The sequence below is a fragment of the Chelonia mydas genome, chromosome 1 (assembly GCF_015237465.2).
Source record: "Chelonia mydas isolate rCheMyd1 chromosome 1, rCheMyd1.pri.v2, whole genome shotgun sequence".
Classification (NCBI taxonomy): domain Eukaryota; kingdom Metazoa; phylum Chordata; order Testudines; family Cheloniidae; genus Chelonia; species Chelonia mydas.
The window spans coordinates 236454076-236468012 of record NC_057849.1 but is presented as its reverse complement, the minus strand read 5'-3'; the positions used below and the strand labels follow the sequence as shown (position 1 = coordinate 236468012).

Below are 13937 nucleotides of genomic sequence, written 5' to 3'. Positions count from 1 at the left end.
ACCCTCTCACGTAACACTTATCCTCAAACAAAAACCAAAACAAAACAGCCACCGATTCTTATTCATTTCAGGAGCCTGTTAAAAATGGCCCACTTTGGAGCCAATTTTTGACTTGCCTGCAAGGGTACTTATAACAGTTACATTAGTCAAAAGCCATTGCCTGAGAGTTGAGCAATTAGGACCATCTTCTCATTGATTTCAATTGGCTTTTGATCAGATGGTAGCTTTATGTAGAGAGAGAGAGAATTTGGGATAGTGTGGATTGGTGGTAATATGGCAGTTCCCAAAGTAGAATGCTCTTCTGTATTAGGGAGATTAAATATATTAAAAAGTCTGATAAGATTGTTGTATTTCTCTGCATTTGATGAATCAGCTACATGGGGACTATGCAGTGTTCAGAAAAATTCCATCAACATCTTGGCTATTTTAGAGTTAGTTCTGGATGTCCTGAACCTCTGATTTTTATTTTTTCCATTACAAGAAAATTAATGTAATTAAATTCAATATGGGAGACAAGTGTTTTTGTTGGCTGTCGTGATGGTTTTTAAATTTTGTATCCAAAGAACATGTCAGATATTGCTATTGGCAATGCCATTTTTTGACAGAATTATTTAATCATTAAAATAGATTTTGTGACTCAAATGCCTTGATTTACTTAAATTGGCCCATAATTTGGAAAATTTTACTTTTCAAGGATGCAACAACTTGGTGGGTTTATTTCAGCCCACTAGTCTGTGTATCAGCACCTCAGCCCCTCTCTTCTGTGGCAACTTTTCCTGTGACTTTCCTAAGTCCTGTGAAATTTCCTGACATTTATTTTCCCCTCTCTCCGGTGATCAAGACATGTTGCAAAGTAGATAAAAGACTAAATGCTTTTCCTGCTCACGCTGACTCATTTGGTATATTGAGGACTCTGTTGGAATTGCAAGCTATCACTTTAAGAACAAGGTGGTTTTCTGGACCTGCTTGAAGGCTAGGGGGCTCTACAGAAAAGTGCGCAAACTATCTGTCCATTTGGAAAGAGCCATCTTAAAGCCAGAGAGTGAATAGTGTCTTTGTCTTAGGGAGCAGTCTGTTTTCTTCCTTTGCGTTTCTGGCCTCTTGTGTGGTGGTGTTCTGAATTCTAAGAAATAAAGTATGTTATGTTTCAACCTTCCAGCAAGAGAATTTAATTCTTTTTAAAAAATCTAATTTATTTCTGTACATCATGAAGATTACAACACGGAAGTGGAATTGCCATTTTTCAGTTGAATTGAGGGGGAGAGGGACAAATTGAAAAGTGGTGCAGGATGACTCTGCACCCCCATGTGTCTTTCTGCATTCACTGTTGCATATGGAGGCCAGATGGGGGCAGAGCAGAAGGCCATTTCGAGGCTGTGGTGTCCTCCTTGAAGACCTCTTAAGTAAGATGGTGAGGTCCCCAGGGCCATTGAGGAAAGGTTATTTGGAGAGTTGTTGGAAGGTTGTTGCTGAGGGTAGGGTGCTTTTGGAGAAGGCAAAAGTTAGGAGACTAGGCTAATAAATCTGTCATTAACTCCTCTGTGAAAACGGTAGGGGGAAAAGGCTCCCCAACCAAGACTAGAGCTTGTTGGACTTAGACTTCACACAGCCTAGCCTTCCTCCTGTTTTCTTCCACACAGGTACAGCCCCCACATCACTCTCTGGTACTGAGACCTCCTCCTTTAGCTTAAATGTCTGCGAAGCGGATCTCATTGTGCAGCTCCTTCCTACAGTGTGCTGGGGTTTGAGTGCCCCCATCCCCAGAGTCTTCACTCTGCTAAGCAGGGTCTTTGGGGCAGGAGGCTGCCAAGTCTGACCAACAGCTCCCCCAGATCCTAAAGTCTCTTAGGGAAGCAAGATGCACCTGCTTCTCTTAACGCTGGCATGGGAGAGGGAAAAACTTATGTTCCCATTGACACTTACCGCTCTACCGAGTCAGTTATGGATAGCACCCACTAGAAAGCTAATTTTCAATAAAAGGTATTAAAACAAAATTACACTGGAAACCCTAAATATAGTTTGAGGTGGCTGCTTTAGACAGGGGGATGCCTATTGGAAATGGTCTTTAGAAAACATTAGGTTTCATTGAAGCAAGCTTTGGGATTAATTTTTAAGGAAATCTCCCACAGCCTTGTGAACAGAAAAATAGCCATACTGGATCAGACCAGTGGTCCACCTAGCTCAGTATCCTGTCTTCCAACAGTGGCCAATGCCAGGTGCCTCAGAGGGAACCCTGAACGTTATGGAAACCAGGAATATTTCTAATGCTATGGTAAGCCCAAGTGCAGTTTATTAATTCTGTATAGTAGTGAGTAAAATATTCAGTCGTCATCAAGAATTGGCTTAGGGAGAGGAAGGATGGACTTATGGTACAAGACTGGGAGTGAGGACATCTGGATTCTATTCTCTTTTTACCTGGGGAGGTACTGTCCTGATCCCAGTGGAGCCAAGGGGACTCTAACACAGCCTTTCTGTGGCCTCTGGCTCTATGCACACTTTAAGCAAATGTTTTGGATCACTGAAGCAATATGAATGTGGATCTTCTGGCTGCTCTCATGGCCTGTCCCAAGGCAGATAAGTTCTTCAAAGCTGACCAGAAGACCACCTCAGAGCTCCCAAGCATATCTAGAAAGTTGCATGTTTGAGCTGAATCAGGCTATCTGTTCTGCTGCACTGTCAAGTCAAGCAGTGTTCTACAAACACAGGAGAAAGCGAGGGACCCTTCTCATCCAAGCTCCTTTGTCTTAGGAAGTGGTATGGTGAGCCACAAGCCAAGAAATCATGAGTTTTCTTCTCATCTCTAGTGACTGTTGGTTACATTTCTGTGTACTTGGTACTGATTGCTGAGTACTTATTCATAGCCTAATCCTCACAGGTGGTCAAGTACTATCCTGTGATGCTTCTTGGGAAACCCAGGGTTGTAATGCTCCTCACTACCACCTGCCCTTAGTGTGAAGTAGCCTCATCTGTGCCTGCCAGGGGTCAGCTCCTTGACTCTCCCAAACTAGCTATAAGCACACTCTAACCCCTAAATCTTCTGAGCATCCCACTGCAGTGTCTATCCCCTTATCCACTGGCCAGTCACAGACTTCCCAAGCCCACTGTTCCCAAAGGAACAGTACACTACAGCTTCCCTTAGAACTGCACATCATACCAAACAGAAATATTGGAAACAATGGGTTATGTATGGAACAAAATCATAACATGCTTTCTAGAGCCTAAACTTAACTAGCAAGACTTTCTCCTGTCCGAAGAGTTTCTCACCCAAAGTTATGTCCAGTGTTTTCTTTTACGATCAAACCCACTTGTCAGTTTACTTCCTTGGGGAAGGATCTATCGGCATCCCAGATATAGTTCCAAAAGTTCATTATCTTTACTCCTAAACAGGATAACCCCTTGTGCTTTTGGTTTTTATCTGTTGCACCCACAATCCATTGAGCTGCATTTTGCTCACACTGTAAAGGGGCATCCATTGTGAACTATACAATGCTCAATTTGCACATGACAAGCACGCGCGAGAGAAACATCTCTTCTCCCTTGCCTGCCACCCACTTTTGACGACCTGCCTTCTCTCACAGACCTAGAGAACCTATTTTTTGGTATATATACATATTTTATGTACATACTTTTTGACAGGGGATGGATCACTTGATGATTTCCCCATTCTGTTCATTCCCTCTGAAGCACCTGGCATTGGCCACTGTCAGAAGACAGGATACTGGGCTAGACAGACCTTTGGTCTGACCCAGTGTGGCTGTTCTTATGCATATACTGCACCTAGTGCAATGTGGGCCCCCATCCTGATAAAACTCCTAGACACTACTTGTCTAGTAGTTCCCAATGAGTGGCGCTCTTGAAAAGTGGTGGACTGGAGTTCTTTCCTCAGCTCCAGGAAGTGGAGGAAAATCAGCACTGTTCTCTTCTGAACCTTCCTTAACCAGGGCAGGTGAGGCTTATCCTCTTATCAGGAGCACTTGGAATAAGAGACAATGCAGTTGCAGGAGGAACTTGCTTGCACTTGGCTTCTTTCCAGAAGGAACTTGGGATGGTATGTATGGTTTATTCCTGGGCCAAATATTTGTATATTTAGATCATGTTTTTGTACTGACTCTGGGCACTCAAAAGTTGAAGCTGACCAGAGTGGCTGACAACACTACCACCATTTGAACTGAACTACAAAAATTAACTCTCAACTCGTGAACAGAGTTTTTCCTTCTAACAAAAGATTCTTGTGTGGTTTGAGCAGAGTTCTTGGGATATAGCTAAGCTATGTACACCTTGAACGCTGCACAGATCCATAAATAACAGTATCAGTATTGCGAGGAAAGATGGGCCAAGGGTCAATAGGTTTTTGTAATCTGGAAAAGTCTGAATATACACAAAATACATCTGAAAATGCATGAGTATTCTTGGAAACAATAAAATATACATACAGTGCACCTGATTCTAATGTTGCTTGCACAGATCTTACACTGGTGTAACTAATTGGTTTCAGTAGCTGATGTAAATGAAATCAGAATCAGATCTGGTATTTTTTAACCAAAGCAAATGACTCCAGTCCCCAAAGCCCTTGTATGTAATCTCTAGGGGCCTTATCTTTCAAAGGAAGTGCTGGATTCTCTGTCATTTGGAGTCTTTAACTGAAGATTAGACCTCTAAAAGATATGCTTTATCTCATAGAGATGCTCTGGGCTCAATGCAACAATTAGTGGATGAAATTCTATGGCCTGTGTTATACAGGAAGTTAGACTGGGTAATCATTATGGTCCCTTCTTGGCCTTAATATCATGAATGTGGATGTAAGACAATTGCAATGGATTTCAAGACTTGACGGAGGTCGCCCACATGATGCGGGAGGGGAAACAAGGGACCTGACTCTGATCTCCCTTACACTGTCGTAACTCCATTGACTTGTGTAGAATTATTCCTAACTTATTCCAGTGTGAGGAGGGAATCAGGCCCAAGATGTTGAATTATTCTGCCCTCTTTGAATGTGCTAGTGATCAGGCCTGTTGTGTTAGGCTGTAGTATTGGTGCAAGCAAACACCAGTGCACTCAGACCTGGAGGGAACTAACAGGAGGAGACAGGAGAGGACGTCATCTACAAGAAGATACATACACAAAACACTTATTAAAAATTGCTTTGTGGAGAATATCAAAATTTGTTGTTTTCACTCTGAGTCAGAATGAAACCAAATCTCAAAATCCTTTGTGAAACAAACGTGTGTCTTTGCTTAGCTCTAGCTTGAAGGCTCTTTCTTTTTTCAAAGCACCACCGATGTCCTTTTCTCCTCATTTCCTGGTGTCTCTGTTTTCCAAATGGGGTCATCTCCTCCTGTGCTATTTTTGATGCCACTGTTGCTAGGTTGCACCAATACTAAAGCACCGTCTTGTCACTACAACCAATCCACTATTTCTCTTCCCCTCTCTGGTATTCATACTTGCACATTTCCGAACCCTGTCGCCAAAGCTAGGTATGCTTAAAAGCACAGCATGAAATAGGACGTAACCTCAAATCACTGAGTGAGTTCAAAATTCTCAAAACAAGCTCTTCACATGCTTAAAAGGACATTAACAAGAGATCTGGCCCCAAATTAAAGGAAAATAAAACTCTCTGTGAAGGGCTCTTTATGTAGAGTCATGGGCAATGATTTGCACAGCTGGCAAAACTATGGTAAATACAATTTTTGCCAGACTTACAAAAACAGCTGATCTTTGTTTGGCTATGATTTTGATTCCTTCATTTCTGAACCAATGGCCTAGCATTTTACTAGGGAGCACTGTGTTACTGGAAGGATTGCCTTTCAGCTGAGCTTTCCAATTAAATTTGGAAATTATATACTGTCTGCCTAAAATTTCCTTGGCAGTTCCTGCTGGATGTAATGGGTGACATCCTCAACTGTTTTAAATCTGCATAATTCCACTGAAGTTAGGAAAGAGACACTGATTTAGACAAGCTGAGGGTCTTGGACCAAAAAGCTTCTCTTTGTGTTTTAAAGTGATATGCACACAAACTTTTGCATAGGTTTTAAATCAGGGCAGGAATTTTCTCAACATATGTAAAACTTTCAAAACCCTTTAGAATAGAATGTGCAACATAAGAGAGTCTTAAAAGTAAAACTGTCTCTTAATGAATGACTTTCAAAATTAAACCAAAAAGCCATTTGCTATGATGGGGCTATTCCCTCTGGTAAAAATGAGTGGAGTTATATAAATGTTTATAGCATAGGTAGAGCCAGAAATAATCGGGAGGCTGTTGAGTTTCCTTAAAGTGAGATCTTAAGTAAAAGGAAACAAAATGAGTAAAGTAAACGTAGCAAAAGTGCCAGCAGTAATTGAGGTTGGTGGGATTCTAGCCAGAAGCTAGATGATATGTTGCACTAGAACAAGGGGCTTTCACATTCAAGAAAAAAATAAAACTAGAACATGTACACAGAACGTACTCTGCCTCACCAGTAACTTCATGTACTTCCTTTAATGTTGTTGCAGTGATTTGTGATTGGCATTTGAGCATCTTCATACATAAATATATATCCTACTGCTTGATCAGAGGGATGTTGGAAGTCTTGGCCACTACAAAACTCATTTTAGGAAGAGACAAGATTGTATAACAAATATCATTGCAAGATCCTTTCCAGGTTTAGTATTCATTACGTTATGTTAAGTGGGAACTTTGCTGCTGAGTGCACCAGGATTATTGTTTTTGTGTGTGTGTTTGTTTATTTGAGAAGGAGAATCTTCATGTAATTATAGAAGTTGGAGATGGTCAAACCTAGGGCCAATTTTTCTAGTATAAACAACTGAACTCCATTGCTACAAGGGAGTTGTACCTGCCTAGTGGAGTTGCTTACACCAGGGCTGAATTTGACCCATATTATTTAAGTCTAGTCCATTTTTAATTATCCAAAGAATGAGGCTTCCACTAATCCACTAATGAAAGCTTGGGGCTTGTCTCGATGGCCCCACAGTGTGGACTATGGAGTGTAAACTGCAGCACGCTGAAGTGTTGCATTGTAACTTCTTTGTGCAGACCCTGCTAGTGTAAACTAAAAGGTACCTGGTTTGTCACCACACAGTCCTGGGATCTGAAATTGGACTGTGGGGTGTGTAGCAGCAAGATCCTGACCTTGCCTTTGCTGTTGTCTTCTGGTTTTTTTGTAATGAACCAAAATCAAACCCCCTTGATGCAAAACTTGTTTGTGGTGAAATCTGTATCTGAATTTTGGGACTCAGAATTCATCTCTGGTATAAATAGGGGTCTATAGAATCCCTCAAGCACTATTGGGACAGATCCTCAGTTTGTTAATCAGCATATTTCCATTATCGTCAGTGGAGCTATGCCAATTTTCATCTGCTGAGGATCTGAGGCATGAATCTGACTTGTTCTGAATACCTGTTCATACAGTGTTTCATATTAATTCTTTTTGGCAATCATAGCCTACGTGTATCCTAAAGAATTCATGAGTTTTATGGTTCTCTTTTGCAATATCTTCCATTTCAGGTACAGATTTTGACTATATCTTTGACCCACTGGTGACTGTACACAAAGGCTTGTGTTACTTTAAACTCTTTGAATAGGTTTTACTATGTCAAAAACTGCAGAAGACAATAATGCTCCTTTGAATAAGTATATAGTGTTCCTTGTGGGGGAGAGATCTCTTGGCTTTTGCATCTTTTCTTAATTTATCTGTCCTTTTTGAAGACCAATGTTTGAATTGTTCACATCTGGTGAGATATGGGGCCGACTGAATAGCCACTATGATAGAGAGAGAGAGAGAGAGAGATTCTGTCTTTGTGTGCCAAAGGTTTTTATTTGAGTTGGCACCTTTTTGAAATAACAAACTGCTACTATACTATGATTGTCCACAAAGCGTCTGTTCTTTAACAGGACAGAACCACAAACTATCGCCATATGCTAAACTGTCATTTCAAAACCACGCCACCTGTACTCCCATCACAGTGTGACTATTGAGAACAACAGCATGTAGTCCATGAAGTACCCCCATTTATTCCCTGCTAGGATATATGCACACTGGATAACTGTCATCTCAGATGATTTAGCAGTGTAATGTTTTCCCTTTCTCATTTTCAAAATGACCTCCTGCCACCAGTGGACAGAATAAAGGTAAATTGGGAATAAGCTGTCAATCACTTAGGGCCAGATTCTGATACATTTACTCACAGGGTGTAGCACCTTACACTACATGTGAGCCCACTGAAATCATGGGGGCTACTTGAGGAATAAGATACAGTTCAGTGTAACTATGGGTATCAGAATCTGGCTCTTAAGATCTGATTGTGCTCCAGCTGACTTCTGTATTGTAGAGTAATCAGCTAGTATCCATTTAAATTGTTTGTGAGCCATCTAGTAGCATTCACTGTGTTCTGTGTTTTAGAAGCCTTCAGAGACCAGTCAGAACAGCAGAATGTTATTTAGTCCAGGTCTGGCAAGCTGGTGTATAATTAGTAAGCGTGGTTTATTTGGGACCCAGCTGTGCCTATGTGATTTCTTCCTGTTGCTTTTTTGTATAAAAATTAAAAGTGCCGCTTTTCTACTGAGTTCAGTGGGAGCCAAATGCTATGTTGTAACAAGCTTCACACTGACGTGTAATTAGACTCAAACATGGCTATATGATATGTACACATTCCTTTTTTTCAATGGGGTGTGAGCACCAGCTGTCCCAACCAGTGTTCATAAAGACGTGTCTTCTGCTACAGATATGGAGAGTTGCTTGGACACCATTGACCCCCCCATATCAAAATGGTGTTAGATGCTCAATTGCTGTGACACACGCACTTGAGTAAACAAATAGTGAGAGGTTAAGAAAGTGAAGAGTATTCTCCTGAGATTGTTGGAAGAGGTGTTAAGTCAGGATGATTACAAGAGGCTAAGAGTAGGGGATAACTTGTAGAATTCCAACTGGGGGGGCTGGACATCGGTGAATGTCCGCCTCCCCATCTTCTTAGTGGCCAAAATTTTCAGAACCACAAGCCTACAGTTATGCTCCTAAATCCGTATTTGGGCATCTAAATGTAAGTGACTTGATCTTCAGAACTGCTAAGCACTTATAAATCCCATTGAATTTGGTGGGAGTTGCAAATGCTCTGGACTTTTGAAAATTAATCCCTTCACAGTAGGCTCCTAAACTCTGTATTTAGGCACCTAAACTTTTGGCATCCACACTTGAAAATTTTGGCTTTTTTTCCAAAATTTACCCTGAGTAAATATTTCTTCTTTCGTACCACATTTCAGTTCTTGCTTCCCTGCTCAGGAATAACTTAGCTTTGTTGAACTTCCACCATCAAATGTGTGATACTAGAGGGAAAATATTGATGAACACTTGTTTCCCCAATACCACCACATACAATGTCAACTCTGTCAGGTTGTTTTAGCTGGAAAATGCTTTGAATACTCTTCCCCCTGCCCCTGAATATCAATTTAGTAGGCATCACGTGCCAAATGTGAAACTGCAGTTAGTTCACTGCGAGTGAACATACAGTGATCAACTGAGAAAGTGTGGAATGGTCTGGCAACCAATTCTAGTTTATGGAGTAAAAAAAACTTGAGTGATTACTATTAGCAATGCATATGAATGCAACACATTTCATTTCCAGGTTGCTGCATGAGGCTGATGTAGAATTATCCAAGTAACTAAAAAATGTTGCAATGTCGATCTACACACTTACCATCAGGTTTTAAGTAATGAGAAAATATCTTGTGGCATAAACATCTCTGATGTACATCTGTTTCTGGTGGTGACTTTGTGAACATTGGAAATATTTTTGATATGTGTTTATTTAAAGGCTAACTGCCAGATGTTTTACATGAATAATTTAGGAATTTAAACAACGTTTTGTAACTTATTGAAGTGCTAATACTGTCCTCAGCACTATACAAGACACGGTACCTGCTCTGCTGAACTTGCAGTCTATGACCCTGATCCTGCAAACATATAAGTGAGCAGTCCTGTGGGTTCGATGGGATCGTTCAAGTGCCTAAAATTACTCGTGCATAGATGTTTGCAAGATCAGGGCCAAGGTAAAGAGCCCATTGAGAGTCATAGAGGATTGCCATAACTTAGAATGGCCTACCTTAAAATAGATCTAGTGATTGGCATTATATAAGTTTCTCTTTCAGAAGAAATTTAAGGTGGGTGGGATCTTGTTATATTGTTAACGGAATATTTCTTAATGGTATAACAGCAGTATGATTTAAATACATATCTTATTTGAAAATTCCCTAATATTGTGGATATTGGTAGAACTTCCCATCCAAGGCTTTTCAGAAGGTCTGAAAAACAAACATCAACTAATCAGTGACCACTGCCCATAAGGTAGTAACATTGTGAAGCAGTCTCTTGCACAGCTCCCAAAAGAACACAGATCTCCTGACTTCTTGTCCTGAACTTTAACCTCAGGATTGTCCTTTCCTCACCGGATGAGTTCCATGTTGTGTTTTCCCCCTTTCACTTCCAAGACCTGTATTAAGGGGTCTGTGATTCCCTTGCTGCAATTCATTATGGGCCTGTTTCAAAGCCCATTGAAGGAATGAATGTTTTCAGGGGCGTCCAGGTCAGACCCTGCATCGTCAATGAATGAAGCAATGTAAACTCCCTGCTCCACTTGTGTGATGTTATCAACTCGTGCAGGGGAAGCACAATGTTGAGCTTGGTTCTTGGCAAATCTGGGATGGCAGCATGGCAAATCATGCCCATTCTTATATTACCAAGTCCTCCAGCTTCATGCTAAACATTCAGTATTGATGCCAATCTACAACCACTTCCTGGGATTGAGACTCCCGGACTGCCTCGGGGAGAGCTGCAGCCCAGCTCTAACCCTGTAGGGGCACACTGGATGAGATTTGAATTGGTAATCTCGGATTGATAATCTGTTTATATAGAAATGTATATGGCCCTCCTCACCATGCAAATTGAGCACTTCACAAACATACATTAATTCTATCCTTGCTTGCCCCCTGTGAGGTAGGAAAGTCGTAGTAGTATCATTTTACACATGGGGAAGTGAGGCTGAGAGAGGATATGCAACTTCCCCAAGGTAACACAGAACTGAATCCAGGTCTCCAAGTATAGTTCCTTAATCACAAGGCGGTGAAATGTGAACTCAAAGACATCACAGAAACACCTAGAAAAAAAAATTAGCTGCATTTTTTAACAGTCAGAAGCAAACAAAAGCCTTGGATGAAGCTAATATGCAAAGGAGGAGTTGGTTATATATATATATATATATATATATATATATATATATATATATATATAAAATCCATTGCAGGTTTTACACCAGGCTGTCTAGCAGAATGGGTGTACTTGGAACTGGTCCAAAAAGGTATTTTTCCCATGGAATTATATTTTTCAGGAAATTATTCCTCTTAAAATTTTTAGGTGGGGAACTTTTGATTCTCATGAGAAATTTCAAAACAAAACCGACACATTTTTCATTTCACTTCAAAATGAAACAAAAAATTAGTTTAAACTTTACGTGACATTTTGGTGCTTTTAAAAAGGTGTGTGTAATTTTTGGCTCCCCCCCCCCTTTTATTTTACTTAAAAAGTTAGCAAAAGGTAAAAAGTGTAAGAGAGCGGGGAAATCCACACCACCTACATTTTTTTATTGTTTGTTTAAATAGTGAAAAGTTGTGTCTGTGTAGAGGGGGTGTTCCCATTCTCCAGAGTTTGATACTGTTTGGTGGGGTGGGGAAAACCGTAATTTCCCAACACAATTTCAAGAAAAAAAAATGTTGAAATGAAACTTTCACATAGAAAATGTCATTTGATAAAATGCTATTCTCCAGCAAAACTTTGTCAGAAAATATTCACACAGCTCTAGATGCACTGAATAAAGTTGCTTCTGCAATTCTTTATCTGTTTATAATTGATAATGATTTGTACGGTATTCATTTCAGTTTCCGAATAAGGTGGGATAGATGATCCAAGTCGTTTAGATCAATGAGCAAATACAAATTTAAAAATTTTGGGGAATTCATGGGAATGTGGTCAGGCTTTGCCTTTCACTCCCCCCCCCTTTTTGTGTGTGTGTTTGCTTTTCACCTTCCATCCTATTATGTGAGACCATCCACATATCTCTTTAAAAGGAATCTTCTAATATAAAACCAACTGCTTGCTCGTTTTTTTCTTTTTTAATTCACTTTTTTTTGTAGATTTTGAAAACATATTCCATATTTTTGGAGCCTGATTTTTCAGATTTACAGAAAATATTAAGGGAAGTTCATTGTTTGCTGCTCTTGCAGAATATAGTTACTTTGCTGCATGGCGAAGGAGATTTATTTTTCAGGTCAATCTTATTGCAAAATGTGGTGCTATTCTTTTATTAAGGAGCATTGTTTGGGGCAGAGGGAAGGGGAAATGCTGTCTTTCCATTTAACTTTGAGGTTTTCAGTAATGCCTTACCTTCATTGCATTCATAGTTCACACTAAGAACATTGCTGCTTATCAATAGAGCTGGCCAAGCCATCTGTAGACAATAATTATTTCTATTTCCCTCCTTATCATAGAATCATAGGACTGGAAGGGCCCTTGAGAGATCATCTAGACCAGTCCCCTGCACTCAGGGCAGGACTAAGTATTATCTAGACCATCCCTGAGAGGTGTTTGGAGATTTTTAAGAGCAGGTTAGGCAATGATGCAAATTCCGCAACCTCCCTAGGCAATTTATTCTAGTGCTTAACCACCCTGACAGTTAGGAAGTTTTTCCTAATGTCCAACCCAAACATCCCTTGCTGCAATTTACGCCCATTGCTTCAGATGTTAATGAGAACAATTTTTCTCCCTCCTCCTTGTAACAACCTTTTACGTACTTGAAAACTTATCATGTCCCCTCTCAGTCTTCCTTTTCCAGACTAAACAAACCCAATTTTTTAATATCTTTCCTCATAGGTCATGTTTTCTAGACCTTAAATCATTTTTGTTGGACTTCTCTGGACTCTCTCCAATTTGTCCACATCCTTCCTGAAATGTGGCACCCAGAACTGGACATATTACTCCAGCTGAGGCCTCATCAGTGCAGAGCGGAGCGAAAGAATTACTACTTGTGTACAACACTCCTGCTAATACATCCCAGAATGACGTTCACTTTTTTTGCAACAGCGTTACGCTGTTGTTTTATATTTAGCCTGTGGTCCACTGCGACCCCCAGATCCCTTTCTGCGGTACTCCTTCCTAGGCAGTCATTTCCCATTTTGTATGTGTGCAACTGATTGCTCCTTCCTAAGTGGAGTACTTTGCATTTGTCCTTATTGAATTTCATCCTATATTCTTCAGACCATTTCTCTAGTTTGTCCAGATCATTTTGAATTTTAAAATTCCAAAGCACTTGCAACCCCTCCCAGCTTGGTATAGTCCGCAAACTGTATAAGTGTACTCTCTATGCCATTATCTAAATCATTAATGAAGATATTGAACAGAACCGGACCTAGAACTGATCCGTGCAGGACCCCACTCTTTATGTCCTTCCAGCATGACTGTGAACCACTAATAGCTACTACTCTCTGGGAATGGTTTTCCAACCAGTTTTGCACCCACCTTATAGTAACTCCATCTAGGTTGCATTTCCCTAGTTTGCTTATGAGAAGGTCATGCAAGACAGTATCAAAAGCTTTACTAAAGTCAAGATATACCACGTCTACCGCTTCCCCTGCTATCCACAAGGCTGGTTACCCTGTCAAAGAAAGCTATCAGGTTGGTTTGACATGATTTGTTCTTGACAAATCCATGCTGATTGTTACTTATCACCTTATTATCTTCTAGATGTTTGTTAATTGATTACTTAATTATTTGCTCCATTATCTTTCCGGGTACAGAAGTAAAGCTGACTGGTCTGTAATTCCCTGGGTTGTTCTTACTTCCCTTTTTAAAAATGGGCACTATATTTGCCCTTTTCCAGTCTTCTGGAATCTCTTTTAT

At 40.4% G+C, this 13937-nt stretch overlaps 1 long non-coding RNA gene across 4 annotated transcripts in view; it reads left to right on the top strand.

Moving 5' to 3' along the window:
* The window catches only part of LOC122464441, a 136128-nt gene that overhangs the window by 23872 nt on the left and 98319 nt on the right, over positions 1-13937 (top strand). The window contains exon 5 of one of the 4 annotated variants that reach the window (XR_006288470.1): positions 2204-2251. The exons of the other annotated variants lie outside the window; for them this stretch is intronic. This is a non-coding gene — a long non-coding RNA (uncharacterized LOC122464441). Of the gene's footprint in view, positions 1-2203; positions 2252-13937 lie in introns of those variants that run through there. 4 annotated transcript variants of the gene reach the window in all.